This window comes from Melopsittacus undulatus, chromosome 4 (assembly GCF_012275295.1).
Source record: "Melopsittacus undulatus isolate bMelUnd1 chromosome 4, bMelUnd1.mat.Z, whole genome shotgun sequence".
Classification (NCBI taxonomy): Eukaryota; Metazoa; Chordata; class Aves; order Psittaciformes; family Psittaculidae; genus Melopsittacus; species Melopsittacus undulatus.
Genome location: NC_047530.1, coordinates 74,100,311 through 74,119,864, shown reverse-complemented (window position 1 = coordinate 74,119,864; position 19,554 = coordinate 74,100,311). Strand labels below are relative to the sequence as shown.

The 19,554-nt window shown below is 38.2% G+C and overlaps 1 protein-coding gene across 4 annotated transcripts in view; it reads left to right on the top strand.

The window, feature by feature from the left end:
• The window catches only part of LYPD6B (LY6/PLAUR domain containing 6B), a 53,431-nt gene that overhangs the window by 20,964 nt on the left and 12,913 nt on the right, over positions 1-19,554 (top strand). Inside the window, exon 1 of one of the 4 annotated variants that reach the window (XM_031053331.2) lies at positions 14,930-15,157. The exons of the other annotated variants lie outside the window; for them this stretch is intronic. The gene's annotated coding sequence lies outside the window, so the exon portion shown is untranslated. Of the gene's footprint in view, positions 1-14,929; positions 15,158-19,554 lie in introns of those variants that run through there. 4 annotated transcript variants of the gene reach the window in all.

The following is a 19,554-nucleotide window of genomic DNA, read 5'->3' as shown; positions in this document are numbered from 1 at the left end:
TTTACTTCACATAAAACAAGCAATGTGGTCTCTTTTGTTGCACAAAAGTGTTCTTGAATTCTCATTGTATTCTCCTTGTTTCTAAATTAAGAAGAAAAAGAAAAGCAGCACTTGTTTAAATAATAATAAATTAAAAAGTGTGCTTGAAATAAAATGGGATTGGTGTTACTGGAAAAGAGGGTCCTTATGCTTAACAAGTTTTAAGTACAAAGTGTGTGACCTACAGGTGTTGAATATGCAGCAGTTCTCCTTGGCTTTAGTCCATTAAATTAGCCACCCTACTTTCTTTAGCTTGCTGGGAAAATTGCAAATGCAATGGTTTGTAACTCCTTAGCAGTTTGGAGATCAGAAGGACAATGATTCTTAGTGGACTTCAGACAGAGTCCCATTGTTCATCATCAAACTCTGCCAAGAACTTATCAGATGCTGTGTAATGAGCTCTCCTTTTAGAGATGCTCCAGAAAAAAGAAACTGCTAACAAGTATTGATTTTCATTTTGTGATAGTCATTTTAAATGAGAAAAGCTTATTCTATTTTAACTTTTTTAATGGTTTCATTTGGTATGTTGGAGAACACTTGTTAAATGGGATTTTTCATGGCATTTTAAGCATGGTATGTGGCAGGTATGGATTTGTATTGCATTTCTCTGGTGTGGTGTGGTTTAGGGATTGTTGCTTTCTCTACATCAATGTGCCAGCTCTGTAGAGATGAACTTGGTAAGGAAACTGAAACAAGCCCAAGGAAAAATCCCCAAATACAACCAAAATGGCATGTGATAATGTGTGTTCTGTTCCCATCTATAGTAACTGACAAGGTAAATTAAAGGCTTGCTGCTGTCAAAAGAGCCTTTGCAGTTTCCCTGCTCCCTGATTCCCTGGTCCTTTTCTGCCAGCCTGTCTCCAGAACGAGGAGGAGATATGGGTGCTTCTGCAACCGCTTGTGCAACTGCATAAATCATTGGAGCAATCCCTATGATGGGGTGGGAAGGCTTTCTGCTGCGAGCAGTTACTCTGAGAGCAGCAGATGGTGGCCAGGAAATCCTTGGGGCTTTTGCTGACTCTGTGGCCTGTTTCAGCTCTCTACTACTTGAAGTCCTCGGCGCTGGTGGCAGCTTGACAAGGGCATGGTGCTGGCACTGCTGCTGAAAGAGCAACGTTAGTGTGGCATGGTTTAGGTTTGGGAGGTTTGGGAGGCTGCTTATGGAGCCTGAGCAGGGAGGTCACTGGGGATATAGCCAGCCATGCCAGGGAATAAAGAAAATAATCAGTTGAGAACAGGCTGCTATAGGCTGGGAAAGGCCTTCATCTTCTTAAAACACTAACACTACCTTAAGAAGTGCTTGTCAGGCTGTGATGTGAGTGTTTGGTTGTAATACTCTTTCAGATGTCAATTTCTAGCATTTCTGCCTGACTGTCCAGGGTGTTCTGATTTTAGAAATTAAATATTTCATCTACTTTAAAATATTGTTCTCACTGACACTATTGCCAAGTGATATCTAGTGGAAATAAGACTGCAAGTGAATTAGACATCTCTTCTTTCCGTTCCTCTTGGTGTGATAGACCATACTGGATATATTCAGTGTGTGTTTTAAGTGTAACATTTCTGTTTTCTCAATTATAAAATGCAGCAGAAGAGGCTATCAAGTTCCCATTTTTTAACAGTTTTTAAAGCTCATCTTAACAGTTATTAATAACTGTCCTAGAAGAAGCATCATGTTAGAAGTCCTAGAAGATGCTGTATTTTGCTGCAAAACTTTACAAGTGTTTTTATTCAAAGGATTTAGGAGGGGCTTACAGATGATACAATGCAACCAAGCAAACTTTCTTTCCATTTAGAAAAATATTTGACCTACTACTTCCTTTCAGTGAAAGAGTGATGAATTATCACAGAGCAAAGAAAATTGATCTGTAAGGATAAAAAACTTCATTGGTCACATCACCTGATTTCAATCCCTCTTAATAAAACGATACTGCATGGGAAGCAGCAAGGCAAGATTCATGTATTGAGAGCCGGGCTCCAATGAATAATTTTAGTTCAAGTATACTTGCTGCATATTTCAGTGGTGACTACTTTTTTGATCACTATATGCTTTACTGAATCTTATTATAGGTTTTTCAGTGCTGTTCTGTCCCCCGCTGTCACTTGGATTAGCTGTTTGGATGGCATGATGTTCTTGCAACAGATCTGTACCAACTAAAAACTCTCTCTTCGTATCCACCAGCAGATCATGTATTTGATCTAACAGCTGCATAACTACAAAGAGCCAAAGAGCAGCTGCGATGCTAAGAGAACCAGAAGTGAGGAAACTGATTTTTACATTTGGATAATCAAATGTAAGAGATTTTGGTATGGTTCAGCCATATGTCAATGCATCTTTTTTTTCAGTATAGACTGTCTTGTCTTTTGTTCTTACTTGTTTTCTCCAGCTATGCTTTCACAGCCACTTGCTGCTTTGGTTCCATCACCATTTGTTTCCTTCTTAGTCTTACAAGTTGTTGATGAGTTATATCATCTCCCGTATATAAAGGGAGATTCATCTTCATTTAATTTAAAATTGTGCCCAAGAATATTTCTATTGTTTCATCCCCTTTTTTGGACTCCAAATTTATGGAAAAGTGCTGACATCCTCAAAAAGGAATCTCAACTGTAATTCTGTGCCTAGATGCTAATCTGGTCCATGAGAAACAGTTTCAGTTTTGTTGTTTGCTTGCTTGTTTCCCACCTCACATCTTTTGCAATATAATAGGCTCATAACATGCTTGGACATTTAAAGTTCTTTAAGCTAATTGTGAAAATGCTGTCCATAATTTTATCTGTTTCAAAGTTATCTTTCTACTTTAAATCATCTTTTGATTGTGATTTACAGCCTTTTCTCCTCTATTGTAGGAATACTTCCACACTTTTTGTTGAGTAACATGGAAAAATTAAGATTAAAATATTATTTGTAATGTAAGAATAGAAAATGAGTGGTAAGAATGCCTTAATCTTACCTTCTATATCAACATTTAGGTAGATGTATCCCGTTCTATAGAATTTCTTTTTCTGAGATTAAATTCTGGCCCTACAGAGGTCAATGGGAAGTTTTGATATTACTTTCAATGAACAGGATTATTTTACAGCCCTTTAACACTCTGTTGTTTTTTTTTGTTGTTGTTGTTGTTCTTCTCATAGAGCAAAAATTAGATTTTAAAATATTTTTTTTCACTCCAGCTTCTCTTTTCCAGAATATTCTGGGGTTTATTTCTTACCCATTTTCTGCTTGTCTTTCATTTTAGTTATAAGTAGAAACAAAACAATATGCCATTAAAGAGTTAATTTTTTTAAACCTCAAAATATTTTGGTAAGGTATTATAAAAAATTAAAATAATAAAAAAATAATGCTCCTTTTTAAATCCAGCCTCTGGATTTGTAAAGAAAACTTTCATGTTTTTTGAAAGCTCCAGTTGTTTTGACCAAAGCACATTTTCTTGTGCTCCTGGAATGCATTATTTTGGGCTAAGCAGCTTTCCAAAGGATGGCACAGCCAGAGCAATGCATCCCCGAGGCTGCACAGTGGCTGAGCTGGGGCAGTGAGTGCAGGCATCCCCCTGTGCTAGTGCTGAGCGCCTTTCAGAGGCAGTGTCCTGATGGGAAAAAACACTCACCCCCTTTCCCTCGGATGGGTACAGACTGTATTGCTGGAAGCTTTGTGCTTAGGCACATAAAGAGGGCAAAGTGCAGCATCTTGGCTGTGCTAATTAGTATGCATAATCTTCAGCTTAATAAGGTCATTTAATTATTAACTTTTTTCTTTTTTTTGTGTAATTTATGTATAAATTCTAGTTTTTTATTTTTTTATTTCAAATGGTGCAAGAGTACCCAGGGTGATGTATTAGTAACAACCGTTGGAGCATGAGTTTGCAAGTGCCTTTTCTGTCAAATTAAGACCACTTCAAAATAGCTTCTGGTGAAAGAGGAAATATTTTGACTGATATTTCCCCTTACAGAGAGAGAGAGAAGCATGCTCATAGCGTGTGCCTACTGACTCTGTCCATGTTATCTTTAATGCACGCATCCCTGGAGAGCCAAAACAAATTTCATCAGTTGCTTTGAACAGTCATTACACTTCTCTGTGAGCACTTGATTTCTTTTTTGAATGACCTTCATGGGCAAGTCCCATTTAATTTTATTTAAAAATATTTTATTTAAAAATAAAATGGTTGCTCTAGATACCATGTCTCTATAAAAATAGTGAGAAGACTGTTCGCTGGGCTCAGTAGCTGACTAAACAAAATAGAGAGGAGTAAAGTAGACTATTTAGGTATTGGCAGATATCAGTGCAGCAGAACAAAGGAGGCAAACACCAATAGCGATTCTAATATAGTCTTCAAGTTATTTAGACAAAATAACAAGTCTCCTAGTCATTTAGACCTAAGTCTAGACCAAGCCATTTCAGTGTGATTAATGGCGTAGAAACTTACTCTGCCAAAATGTTCACTCTTTGTGCCGAGTGTGGGGTGAGCTGGGTGTGGGGATGATGACAAGGAGGGCATGAGGCTCCTCTCATTGCTGTGTGTTGTTCAATCATCTACTTAATCCATGATTGATTGTTTATTTATTCACTTCTTACGCTAGGGCTTCTCTACGTGGTCCCTTCTGATGAAAATGGAAGGGAGCTGATAAACCAGCCCTCACATGGGTTTAGCTGTGCAGCCATCAAATCTTTGGAACACTTTTATTTGGGTGTATTTTATTGTGTGTGAACACTAGAATGCATGATCAGCTACTTCCTGGTTTTCAGTTCTTCATGCACTGCAGCTTCTGAGTGTAAAACTGTGCCTTTGTTTTCTAACCCCTCAAGAAATACATTAAGGCAGCATAGCAGTAGGTTAAACATTAAAATACTTGCCTTACATGGTTTAGCGACGTGATGGTGTTTGGCTGGCAGGTTGTGAATGTTAGCCTCCCTTAATTGCCTAGTCCTTGCAGTGGACAGGTCCTTTTTCTTCCTGAGTTACCTTCTTCTGAGTTGCCACTTCTCCTCTCAGTTTTTTATGTCTTTACCAAATCTTTGAATTACTGAATTGTCATTAAACTGGCAGTCTAATTTTCCCAGTGTGCCCTTCACTGGCTTCTGCTTTTTTTGTTTGGCTAAATAGCCTATATACTTTTTTGCATATGGACTAATGATAATAACCATGCACAGCAACAACTAATGATAATAACCATGCATGGCAACAACTAATGACAATAACCATGCTCAACAGTGTCTACAGTATAATCAGGTCAAAATCACAAGCCTGTGCATCACAAAACTGTTTAACTGGGAGTAGTCACACAGCCTTCCATAAATCTGCAGCCATAACCCCGTGGGCTGTTGTAGAGTGCAATTTGCATTCATCTGTGTCTAGTATTTATATCACCTAGGTGTCTAAATACAGGCATACCTGCTGGGTGTTTATTGATCTATTACCAAAGCACGTGAGGAATGCAAACCAGCGACCCAGGAACCGGCTCAGAGTGGTGGTGAAAGACAATAGTTTATTTTAAGACAAACTGCTTGGGGGGTGAGGTTCATAGGTAGCTTTCTGACAGCATAAAACAGTAACCACGTTGTCTGTTCCTGCTCATTCCTGTGCTGTGTTTGCATAGGCATTTATACAGCTGCAAAGTGAATGGAGCCAGGAAAAGGAACGTGTCTGAAAAGCAATCTTTTGTGGGTTTATTTTAACCTGGAGCAATTCCTTGGTTTCACAGTGTGGCCACACACGCCTGCTGGGGGACAAGTCAGAGGTGAGAATGACCAGTTGGGCACTGGCAGGTGGCTGCTGCTTAAGCTCATTTAAGAAGTAATTCCTCTGAGTGCCTGACCTGTGGTCTCAGGAGGTGTCATTGCCATGCTGCTGGCTGCAGTCAACTTCCAAAGCATAGCTGCCTTTCCCCACTTACCTCCTCAGCCTCCCAGCTCCCGGCCCGTCCGTGGAACACGTCTGACCCAAGCATGAGGCACTTCAGGATGCTTGATGGCCATATTAGTACTTCTGCAAAGTGTGGATCATGCTAAATAGTTCTTAATCCAGACATTTTTTAGGCAAAAATTCATTATGCTAATCTTTAGGAATCTGTGTGTAATTTGGTTCTTACATTTCCTGTAAGAAATATGTTTTTTTCTTTGCACTGTGCAAATGGTGTTAAGAACATGCTGTAAGGGAAGAGAACAAATTTTTTATTTTCTTTGTCCTATTTTCTGCTGAGTTTATATTTTGTTTTGCTAGATTATACAAAACGAGAACCATTTGGGGTTTATTAAAATAAAATAAAAAACAAAAACCAGAAAAGTGTGAATATGTTTGCAGGCTGATTATTTAGAAATAGGTGATATGGAAGAGATTTTTATACTGGAGATGGGACAAAAAACTTGTCAGCAACATAATGGGAGAAAATGTCACAGTTGTATAAAAGGCACAGCACAAAGTGTTAGTTTTTTAGCAGCTGTGACAGTTACCATGATAGCTAAAGCCTTGAAACTTCTGTTCAGTGTTTTTACAAGCAAAACACCATGCTTAAAGTAGGGACTCTGCCAAGAGTCATACTTTTGTAAGTGAAGGGATTAGGAAACTTAAGCATTTGGATGCTGATTTTCATACTGTCTGTCAGGCTTGAATAAGCAAAGACTGATGAGGTATAGCCATTTTAATGCCCAAGATTAAGTTTAGGTTGACTTTTAGAACGGAAGGTATGTAGGATAAGTTTCTAAAAAGAAAATTTTTAAGAAACCCCCACAATGTTTGGTATTCAACAGCAGCTGTTAGGCAGAAATTTCTAGCTGTTGAAACTGGCATGTTGTTGGGAGGAATTAGATCCATATTGTCTCAATAAAGTGCGAATACTATTTCTATGTCTGGTATACTATTTTGGTAATGAATTTTAAAACAAGAAAAAGATTTTAGCCTTAAAATATGTCATACCTGTATTCTGTCAACCCAGATCAGAAGCCCAGAACAGGCAAGGGCAATATCTGTGTTTACACCATGCAACGCCATCATTTCTGGTCTAAGACCCAATAATTACTGCTCTGCACAGTGACCTGCAGTGGCTTTGTAGATGGAGCACAGAGACAGTACAGGCTGCTGTGGTGGTGATGAGCTCTGTAGCATTTAGGGGGAGCACTACTGTAAGGACTACCCATGCTGCAGCCAGTTTTGTCCCACTAGCCCCAGCACCGCAATGGTGTTCCCTCCTTGGCTTTTGTACCCTGAAACTAGGGAGGAGAGCAACAGGGCCAGGATTATGGTACCATGATTATGAAGAAATTCAGATGGTGACTAACATACCTGGTCCATTTTTAAACTTTTAGTGGGGTTTTCACAAAAAAAGATTATGTGAAAATTAATGCAATTTTTCTGTTTGTGCATCTTAATGCTCTGCAAATAATAAGCTATTTGGAAACTGTGAGACTGTCTACAGCCTTTGTAGGTGGCATGGAGTTATTTAAGACATTTTTGCTATCCCTTATCACCTAAGTAGATGTGTTGGATGATGTTGGTAGCATGCCTCTATAGTGACAGGTGTTGAAAGGGAGATGAAGAAGCAGAGTAAATAGTTCCAGGACTTGTGATCTTTGTCTTATCCAGTTTGTGAATTTTGGAGAACTCCAGTTGTCACGCTTTATACCTGGAATTCAGAAGTGCCCAAATGCTTACTAAAAGGTTACTATGTCTTCACTCACGTAGAGCTTGCTCTCAATTCAAGAAAAAATGTCTAATAAAGCTTTCTTTTGGGTCCATGTACAGTTGCATCACAGTTAATTGTAGTGTTTGTATTGTATTAGTAAAAATTTACAATACTTTTTGATTTTGAAGTAGCAGTTGAGATTTCAAGGACTACTTTCATCTATTTGTTAGTAAATACATCTTCATATATCACCTTGAGCAATTTCCTTGATTGGTACAGTGTGCTACCATGATCTTTGCTTGCTATTTGTTAAATGTTAGGTTTATCGGTATTTGCTTTCTCTGCTGATATGTCAGTGGTTACATTTGAATCTGAGGGATACATTTTAAAGTAGTTGACATAGAGAATTATAAAATTGGATTTCATTGCATATTACACACAGATAGACAAAGGAAATAAGAAACAGAAAAGGTCTGCTATATTTGCAGGGAAATCTAAGAGAACTTTCTATTTAGCAAGCAGAGTGAGCTCTCGAAGTATTCATGAGACTGTTCCAGTTGGAAGGTATTTCTCAGGATGCCATGATTTATACTTTCCAGAGTGTCATCTCATGTCTTCTTTCTCTTCCACCCCTGACTGCTGCTCCTTCCTCTTACTTATTCATCACAGGAGTGGCTAAAAACAGTCGAACCTATAAATAGTAATGCCTGACTGTGAGGGAGAGCAGAAAGAATAGGGAGAAGAGAGGAATGACACCAAAAAGCACAGGCAGCTTGTTGTCAGGATCAATAAAGGGAAGAAAGCTTTTGGACATTGGGAGAGTATAGTCATGAAATGCTTTACGGGTCATTCACCAAGATTGCCTGCTGTGTAACCCATATGTTGGTACAGCTTGTGACGCTCCAACTTGGAGCAAAATAACAAAGGATTCTACCAGTTTTTTGAAGGAGCACTTACTGAGGAATACTACCTTGTCCTCTTCACGTGTATTACCACTTAAGAGCCACTCACAAGAGACTCTTTCCAAGTGTTTCCTGTTCAAAGCAGTTTTCTGAGCCCTGGAGGTATTCATGATGCAAGGCAGGAGAACTTCCACATGGATGGGATTCTTAAGCTGTATTTATAATTAAGTTAGGATTATTTTTTTCACTCCACCCCTGTTTTCCCCACCCTACATTTTCAAGCCTTTGAAGAAAAGCCTGCTGTCTGGCATGTCTGTCGTAGTTCTCCTGTTTCTGGAGTGCTTCCAGTGTCAGGGATTTTTGGCAGTTTACAGAATTTTATCGAATAGGAGCCATGAGATGATTACACCAGCAGAGCTGTTGCATCCCTTTGTTACAAGAATAGAGCAGAGAGGCAAACTCACATAGTTTCCAACATGGAACCAAAAATTGGTAGGATGAGCAGTCTTCCCGAGATGTGGATGCGTGAATGTGGATGCATTGTTTGAATGTGACAGTAAGCACTTCCACTTTCTCCTGGTCCTGTACTAAGGGTGTTGAATGCTCTCTATCTGTTACAGCTGAGGAAACCTAATGGAGCTAGTGGAGACTGATCCTAGCTTTGGACCAGCTCTGTACCAGTGCTAATCTCTGACTAGCTGTACATTCCAGCCCTAAATGGATCGAAGTGCATATTAGTTATCAACATGGGTCCTTGTGATCATCAACTGCATGCTTTTGCTCCTATTCTTCCATTCTTCTCTTGATACTTATTTTTCTTGTAGTTAAACTGTGAACAAAATAATTCTCTTTCCTTTGATGCAATGTGTGCCAGCACTGGTGAACAAAATCCTGGCTATTTCTGTTCTTCAAGGAAGAGAAGTAGTTACACTAAATTGAATATTAAATTTTGAAATAAAATCTGGTGTTTGTTGAAGGTTTGACTTGGGTTTTCAACAAACTTGCTTCCTTTGAGTTTATTTAGTGAAAAATTGAATTCATATTTAAAGAACACAGCATTTATGGCTGTCAACAAATACCTCCCAGTCTGACACTGATTGGTGTAAGATTAAAAATGTTTAACATATGCTGTTATTCTTTAAATCTTATTATGAATAACTTTTGAAACCAATGATAATTTCTCATGATCTTTTGTCTTTGGAATTAGTTCTGGAGAGTATTGTACAACACTTAATTTTTATGTCTCTAGTTATTGATTACTGAGATTGCATTGAGTAAACTGTTCTTGGTTCAGCTTAACTGGTCCTTTTCATGCCTTATCTCTTGTCTTTGACTCGCTGAGTCTCTTACATACAAAGTATTTTTTTCCCTCCAAATAGATGGTAATGTGGCTTCATTCTTAAGGGCTTTAGCTATAAAAACCTCGTGCATAAGCTGGGTGAGTTAACTTTTGACCCTCTTTTGGCTAACAGTAGCAACCATCAGCAGATGGAGAACTTTATCTTTCCATGGCACTTTATAGTGTTTACACAGTGTCAGATAAGAGCTGGAGGAATTCTGCTCCCTGTTGTAGCATCACTTCACTGTGTTCAACACAAAATTGTTTTGTAGGGAAAAAAAGTGCTGCGTAAGTCAAAGTATGCATTGCACTTTTTCTCCAGATTCACACTTTACCCTTCATGGAAAACTAGAATCTTTTATATTCTCTTCTTAGCTAATGAGTTTCTTTTTTACCTAAAAATACTTCCGTTGTACTTTTTACAGTGGTAGTTTGTTGTTGTGATGGAGTTCTCTGGCTGTATTTTAAGTTCTTTGGGATAGACTAGTGAGTATTTAAGCTGGATTTTTTTTTTAAGGATTGTGTTCTAGATCTGATAGATAAGCTAAAGACCCCAAATAGGCTACATCCTATAGTTTTTATCTCCACCATTGATAGGGAGAACAGAATGATGGATGTGGAGTTGGTGCTCTGCAATTATTGCTGTGGTTTTGTGTTTTAATTTTGTGAATTGCTGTTTTACTTCTGCATAAGACATGGTAAAAGCATGTGATTTGCATGGTGAATGGGCAGTGTGAATGTATTGCCACTTCCTTGTACCTGTGAAGAGCACAGCAGCAACAACCTGTCCTTGATAGGAGAAGTCAGATCTGCTGGTAGAAACTCGCTTAGTTCTGTCCCCAGGCCTGTGGGTTGAGACGTGGATGTGTGCAGTGGTTAGATCTGTTGCAAGTGTTTTCCTAACTAGGTCCTTGAAATCATTTGACTGGATTTCCTACCTGCAATCCACTCTTCAAGGCCATAATAAATAGTTCAAATTAAAGGTCAGGCACAGACACACATTCTTTGTGGTGGAATTACAGAATGAAGTGAGTGGGGTGATGCACTGCTGAACTTAAAGCTACGAAACATCAAAGAGATAATTCACACTGGTGTGGCAAGTGTGGGAAGTGACATATAGATAATAATTGCAAATTAGCATAGTGCTCTTAGGCATTTGAGTTGAAGCCTGTTCTTGCACCCTTCTGTTTATCAGCAGGTCTGACAGGATTGGCAGTCCTCCCTGCAACTGCGAAGATGTGAGGATCATTTAAACATTTTACAAAAGATTTTGTCATTGTTGTATTTAACTTCCAATTTTGTTTTGCATTCAAAACATCATCATACTTTATATTGTGGGTATGTTGGTGGAAGGATGTTTTGGGCAGTAGAAACATGATGCTGGAGAAATCTGGTTACCACCAAAGTTTAATGCAACTTCTTTCTGGCTTGTGGGAATTTAGTAACAGAGGAAATAGGTCTCTCCTTTTCTGCTCTGTATTATTCTGCAGCAAACTAGGAAAGCACTTGAAATCTGATGGATAACTGAAGGCACCAACATGCTGGTAATGTTAAGGTGCTTTTCTGTTATCTTAAAAACACATGGGGAACCAGACCCTCAGAACTATGGTTAAAAAGGTTAAACTTTAACACACTTACCAGATGAACATGATGAGTTTTCTGGTCATCAAGCAATGATGGTTTAGAGACATTTCCTCTTGTTCTAAGCTGTGTTCCCTTCTCCTGATGCATCCACATCTTGGTAGATATTGCAGTGTTTCTCAGGTAATATAGAAAGATATTTCTTGAAAACAATGAGGAGGTTTTGCTAATGCAGCATCTCTTTATACTGATCGTACAATTGATGAAAGCACCTGAGAACTGTTTAGGAATGTTGTCTCTTTTTATTTTTCCCTGATGCTGGTTTTCAATCACTGGAGCCTATTCATGGTAGATAAGTGACAGCACAGAATTGCATCAAGAAAGTTCTCTTATTTCAAAAGACTGTTGAACTTTATTTTCCTGTAATAAAGTTTATTGCTTCCTATGTATTCGCCTGGTATCATGGAAGGGATAGCTTTACACTTGCTGGGTAATTTAGTTTTGTAGAATTCTCCAGCTTACACCTAAAGCTCAAAGATCTGCTGATTCAGCTCACTTTCTAGATTCTTCACTAATTAACTTCTCCTGTCCCTTCTGTCCATATTTTGATTGAATTGTCTTAGTAACGTTTATGGTGCAGTCCATTCTGCATTTCTTTTTCCTGCTTTCCCTCCCCCTGTCACCACACAGTGAAGGCTTCTTGCTAACCTCTCGTTTTGAGTGCAGCAATAATTAAGCCTAAAAGGATGTTCTTTTTGAACCTTCCCATGTTTGGAGGATTTAATACTATAGCTCAGACATAAAATATTGCTCCAGGCTGACACTGGGAATTGAAGATCTGAGTTTGAAAATGTTTTAGTTACGTTCTTGCTTTGTTTGTACACAGCTGTAAATCCTTCAAGTAGATAACTAATTTTCTGTTTGTGTCAACTTCTGCGTAATCCATGCATCATGTTAAAGGTATCAGAATGAAAGGAATAAGCTACAAGTTACCATCTGAAATTCTATTGTCTGTTGATGTTCTCAGAACACGTTTTGAGGCATTGTTTGATGTGCATGTAGGACTTACTTTTAATTGACAATTTCTGAAAGTCATTTAACCTCTAAAAAAGTGTATTCCTAACCTATGGATAATTGGTGTATTGCATGATCTGCTTTGTGAAAAATAATATAGTTAATGAAAGGAAATTTAGTATACCATTAGCAGTAATGAAAATGTAATTTTTCCTTCAGTTTAGGTATGAAGTCTGTTTAGGTTAGAGTACAGGGCTTATGAATGTGTATGTGTGTATCTGTCCCCTTCCCTTGTAATATGTACCCCCACTTTGTTTAGTGGCTGCCTTTCCCTTGATTTCAGAATATATATTATGAACCGAATAAATAAATAAAAAAATGCAGATCTTCATTTGAAGAAAATGGTTTACATTCTCCAGCTTAGAACAGGAGATGAACATATCAGGGACATGAGAGATAACAAATTGTGGCAAGTGTGGAGAAAGGAAGCCTAGAGTGGTCGCTTATGGTTTGTCATAGGAGGCAAGGATGAGATGCCATAAAATGTAACACTAAGTTGGGTCTAAACAAAAAGAAGGAAGTACTTTTTAAGAAAGGTATGTGTTTGTGCTTTGCAGTTTATTGCCATGGGATGTTGTTACCAACTCTAAATGGGTTCAGCAACTGACAGCAATAACCCATGGACAGTTCAATTAACCAAGCCATGGACAGGCAATTAAGCACCAAGTTATGTACATCGTCTCTGCCCCTGGAAGTCCTTGAATTGCAGATTGTCAGGAAGGGTGTGGAGGATGAATATATATGGGAGGAATTACCACTGTAAGATGAGATGTTTGTATATTCTTCCCTAAAAGAACTCATTGCTTGGCTATTTTGGAGAGAAGAGAGCTTCAGAGCTGTTGTGCAATACTGTTCAGAGCCATCCCCCAAACAAGCAGAGCTTCCATCTTTACAGGGAAGAAGCCCAACAGAAAAAAATACTTTGAAAAATATATTCTCTAATGGGAGAAAATCAAGTGAAAAATCTGCTCTCATCCATTAAGTGAGAGTATTGAAAGACATTTGGAAATACTTATGTATTGTCAGTCCAAAGAAACAATCATCTTAAATCAACTAAAACCCTACAAATCCTCCAGAATGAAATGACCTAACAGCTGTGTTTCCTTATACTTCTTTTAGCCCTTTTCATATGTTTGCATGTGCTGAGGGAAAACTGTGGAGCCTGGTGAAAGAATGTAAACTTGAAGAGACTAGTAATAATAGTAAATACAGGTATGCAATAGTTTTTGTTATGAAAGGCTGTGGCAGTTTCTTACTGGTATTTATTTTCTTACCAGTGTTTGTTTGTTTTTTTTTAATTTTTAGTGGTTTGTTTTGTTTTTCTTACCTTATTTTTTTTTAACCTTGTGTCTTTCTTTCCAGTTTATCCTGGTGCTAATTTGGTAATGACCTATCTGCCTAAAATACACCCAAGGTTATACAAAGGATTTCTGCAAGGCTCTGAGGAACCTTTTGAAAAAGCACATGGTGCCTTTGATTGTGAAGAGTTAGAATGTGATCTCCTGTACACAAAAGGAATAAGATTTCTTCTTTCCCCCAGTGAATTGCTTTCTGTTTAGAGGGGAATAGAAGTAAGGCAAGTTTTCATCTGTGTTCATTTATATGGATAACTTAATCAAATGGCATCTGATAGTTCTTGGAATTGGCCTATAGTGCATGAAAAGCACAATAAAGGGAAACGGCTACAATGAACTATGTATTCACCCTTTATGTTGAGTTGTGCACCTGTTTTGAAACGCAGCATGCAGATATTGCATGGTTTGCTTGTAGTATTTTATATGTGTTCCAGCTGGTAAACTGTATCAATAGTCACAGTTAGTTTACTGCAAATGGATGGAGCACTGGATGTCTGCACCTCTTAGAAAGCTAGAGTTACCAGGCTATGTGAAAATGCATGAGAGGATCTGAAATTGGGGTATGGGAAGAAAAAAATTAAAAGGGCAGATGAATCATTTTGCTCTTGAGTTTGAATTTAGTCCTCTTATACCAGTTCATAAATCTTGGAGGAAATTCTGCTGCAAAACAACTGATGATATTTCATATGCAGAAATTGGCATTCACTTCTAAAATACAGTGCTTACTTTTATGTTTTTAGTCAGCATTGCCTTACCTTCCAGGGATTTATTGCTTTTAGTAAAGTAGGATTTATTTTTTCACTTATAGTGCTATTCAGTTTAGCATTACTCTTCATTTTGAACAGGAAACGAAGGAAATGGAATATTTGCCAACTTCAATTTGTCAAATTAAACCCTGCACATTGCAGGCAATATGTATAGTAAACAAATCTCCCCACCCAGAGGCATTCCTATTACTTGTTACTGCACAGCCAGTTTATTTAAGAATGTGGCATTGTCTTGTGAGCAGAGGTGGAGTGTACATTTTGTCTCTTTCTATTGCTTTTCTTATTGAAAGAAAACTATTTTTTAGGTCAGATTATAAATTACTTCCTATGTTTTGTTATATTATTCTATTGACTTGACTGAAAAGAATAAGTCATGAGGCTTTATCAAGTGTTACGCTTTGAGAAATAGAAGCCAGTCTCTGCTCTGCAGAAATACCCAGAAGCTGAAGATTATTTCTTCTCAGAGAGCACCTAAGAGATGGGAAGGTAGGAAAGACTATTTGAAGTATAAATAGTCTTACTGTGCTTGGAAAATATCGCAAAGACCTAGAATGGTACTGAATGTAAACAGTTCTGTCACTTTAATTATAAAACTCTTATGTAGCTTCCTCTAGCAAGTGAGAAAATTGCACTGCCTTGATACCATCACACTAAAGAGATAAGGGGGGAAAAAAGTAAAAGAAAACATCTGAGAAATGGGAAATGTGTGTCAGGGGAAGGGAACGTTTGTTCTAGACAAAACCAAGATGCTTAGTTGCTTTCTTTAGGACAAAGACCACAAAACACACCCAGAATCACAGTATCTTTTGCATTGTGAAGGCAGTAGTAAAAAGGTATCAGGATGGGATTTTTTTCAAGAAATAGACATTTACCCATTTCCTTCCAATATATGCTACTAAGTTGAGAAGGGGACGGACCATTCCAAAGAGTTCAGATTTGTAAGATAGCCAGTGCTATTACTGAATTTCTGCAGGAACTGCCAGGGAGATAAGTAGGGGCTAAAGCTGCAAGAAATGAAGGGACTGTCTGGATGCTGTTGCAACACAAATGGCTGATACTGGAAATGGTTGTCTCCCTGTTTTCTGTACAGTTTAGATTCAAGCTTTTTTTTTGTTTGTTTATTTTAAAAGAACACTTTAGTGAGAAGTATTATAAGAAGTGCCATGAAATGCTATGAAATGCTGTGTGTCTGTCCTGAATAATGAGGAAAAGATCAGAAATGTTGGATGTTTGTTTTCTTCTGAATCCTGGGAATATTAGCTTAATAATAATATTCAAGGTTCAGCCTCTAGCAAATCAAGCAAGTAACTGCAGGATGGTGGAAGTGTGATTTTCTTTCAGCTTCTGTACATAGTGATGTGATTCCAGTCCTAGAGCACAGATGTTTATTGTGAAGGGCAATGAGAGAAACTGTACAAACCATATAACTTTAATTAAATATTATATTCAGTTATTAATGCTTAATGCTGTGTCTATAGACATGGAAGCTCTGTGCCTCTGTCCCAGAAATTTGAGCCTTAGAGGAAGAAAAACAGTGCAGCATTTGAGTTTTGTAGTTGAAGATATGGCATATATGTCAACACAGCTTTTGTGAACGTGTGAAAGGGAGCTTTTTATGTTTGTATTGTCCCTCCTCTTGAAATGAGGGCAAATCACTTTTCTCTCACAATGCAACAGAAGGCTGACTGAAGCTGTTCAAATAACAAATTGTGCCAAATATTGCTTGTGTGTGGGAGTTGTCAGCTAGTAAAAACTGAAATTAGCTTTTTGCTGTTTTCAGCTGTCTGGATTAGAGTGTTGATTGGAAATAAATGCCATCTTGCACTAGATCATACTGGCTGGGTCATCGATTTATTAAGCATAGTTCATTTAAAGCATTTCAAAACAAACAACTTTTAAGCCTTTTTGTGTTTGTAATTTCATAAAAAATTGAAACAGACTTTGTTAGTACTTTTAGAAAAATAAAGCCTTTTTCTCCTTACTTCCTTTCATCTCTTGCTTTTGAAGAGTTCATGTACCTCTGGACTTATCTTCCAAGTAAATTTTTCCTTTTACACTGCTGTAAAATATATGTGTAGATATATTCTGTCATGTGTATTAAGATTTTCCCAAGAGACATAATCAAAATCACTCACATCAGTGCTAGCTTCTCAACCTTTGGTGGCAAATAATAAGAGTGAACAGCTCAGCTAGAAGGGGTTACAGAAACAAGAGTACTGCAGACAAAAACTTGGCTGGAAGATGGGGTTTTCACCATTTATTCTCCATTATTGGCTGTATCAGGTAGAAAAATCTTCCTCTTTAATTTAGGAAGTCACATGTGAAGTATCCAGTGCTTCAGAGTGAAGCAGTCTGAAATTTCAAAGAGAAAACTCTGGGGAAATACACAATTTGGGTTCATCTCCTGGGAACTACATCTGCAAGACTATTTCCTCTAGATGTTATGGCAGCTCGTGTAGGGCAAGGCAGAATAATAGGAATTTCTCAAATACTTCATCAGTTTTCAGTGACTGAAAGTACATGCCTCAGAAATGTAGAAGAGTAATAATGTGGACAAGGCAGAATTTTGTGCACAAAACATTTTTCAGAAGTGTAATCAGTGACACTATGATAAACTTGCTGCTCAGAATTAGTTCTGTTGCAGTGCTAGTGATGTTATTTGTGATGTATGACAGCGAGTGCAGCGTGGCTCTGTAGGCAAAGTGGTTTCACAGAAGGTACTTTTCATGTCAGTTGGAGGGTTACTCCTTTAGTAGGTTCTGTGTTGACTTTACAGTCATCAGAATTTCTCTCCCTGCCTCCAGCACATGTGCAATGCAAATCAATCCTTTTAATAAACATAAACAACATGTAGGCTATGCAAATACAACCTGTAAAAGATTTTGCCTTTAAAGTTACATTTTCAACAAGAAGGTTCATTCAGATATGTGTATTTCTTAGAAATAGGACTTCCTGCCTCTTGAGATGAGTTCAGGTGCTTCTCAACAAAAGCTTCTTCTCAAGGAGTTCTGTTGCTAGTTCTTCACAACTGATTTTTCTAACCTAAATTCATTCAATGGCACGAGTTTGTTGTTTCAGTACCCTGGAAATAGTGTAGCAGAACTGGGAACTGCTGGTGATTCTCCAGAAGCATTTGCAGTCATTCCTGGTACATTTAGGGCTATTATATTGTTTATGATTTCAAGGATTGCATAGTAACAAAAGCTTGATAGGAGGCAAAAAGAGTATCAGACAAGTACCAGTGCTATAAAATTTCACACGTTAAACCCTGCCAGTACAAACCAGTAACTGACTCTGTGTGTGGTTTTTTCCATTGCAATTCAGGTAAGTTTTTGCTGCTGTCAAGCTGACATAAAGTGGTGGTGACCATTTTCTGTAAGGTATCTATGAAGCCTCTTCTCCATGCTGAACAAGCCCAGCTCTCTCAGCCTGTCTTCATAGGAGAGGTGCTCCAGCCCTCAGAGCATCTTCGTGGCCTCCTCTGGTCTCAGTCCAGCAGGTCCACGTCCTTCTTATGGTGGGAGCCCCAGAGCTGGATGTGGGACTGGGGCAGGGGGAGAGTTTCACCAGAGTGGAGCACAGGGGGAGAATCCCTACCCTCTACCTGCTGGTCACGCTGCTGATGATGCAGTCCAGGACACATTTGGCTTTCTGGGCTGCAAGTGCACACTGCCAGGTCACGATGAGCTTCCCATCAACCAACACCACCAAGTCTTCTTCCTCAGGGCTGCTCTCAATCCATTCTCCGCCTGTATTTGTGCTTGGGGTTGCCATGACTCAGGTGTAGGACTTTGCACTTGGTCTTGTTAAACTGCATGAGGTTGGCACAGGCCACCTCTCAAGCCTGTCCAGGTCCCTTTGGATGGCATTCCTTCCCTCCAGCTTGTTGTTGTGTCCCTCTAGTGTTGTGTTATTGTAGAAAACTGTGGGTTTAGTAAAGTGACCTGCCAAAGGAATTCAAAGGACATTTTGCCATGAGAGCTTGGACCTTGACACTCACTACAGTAAAACTAGACAAAGTGACCTTACCTTTTCTTCTTATTCTTTCAGTGCAAATCTGTTTATTTACACACACAATACCAAACCTTTTGTGACTTCACAAAATGTTGCAACTAAAGATCAAGGAAGGAGCAGCAGAACAGGTTTATTTTGCACCCATTATTCTTTCTGAAGTGAAGGCTGATGTCAGTGAATTCACTCCAGAAATCAGTGTTGGGTAAAACAGCACACTTTTCAGGTTTATGAATACAGCTGATGCATAACTTAAATCTTAGTTTTGAAATACAACTCAATGTGAAGCTTTTAGAAAATGTTCTTTGTGATGCAGAAGCTGTCAAACCCTTTAATTTTTCTGATCCCATAGGGCCATTCTAGGTTCAAACAGATTTTGGTGTATTGAAGATTTGAAATAGGTCTACAAGCAAACATCGTTTCTCCTAGCAAGTCTTTTCTGTCTATATCTTTGCTTTGACATATTAATTTTAATGGGAATATAATATTTATTTCACAAATGGAAATCATGTAGGTTTTAATTCTTTTGTCTAGAACATCTTATGTTTTATTGTCTAGAGTGGTATACGTAACTTTATAGCATATCTAACCCTGTATGTTGGTCATAGTTTGTGTTAGAAATAGGATTTCACTTGGAAATGCAGACATGAAAACCATGGCATATTTCTGAGGCTGTATTTTACTGGCTTAAAGACCTTAATTTTTAATTTAATAATAATTAGTGGATGATATATATTTTTATATACACAGTGTGTATGTGTATATATATATATACGCACAGACAGATATCTCTTCATTTCATTGGAACAATGTTGTTGTTGTCCTGTCTCTCTTATGTTCTAAAATAGGCCTTGAAGAACTTCATTCTTGTG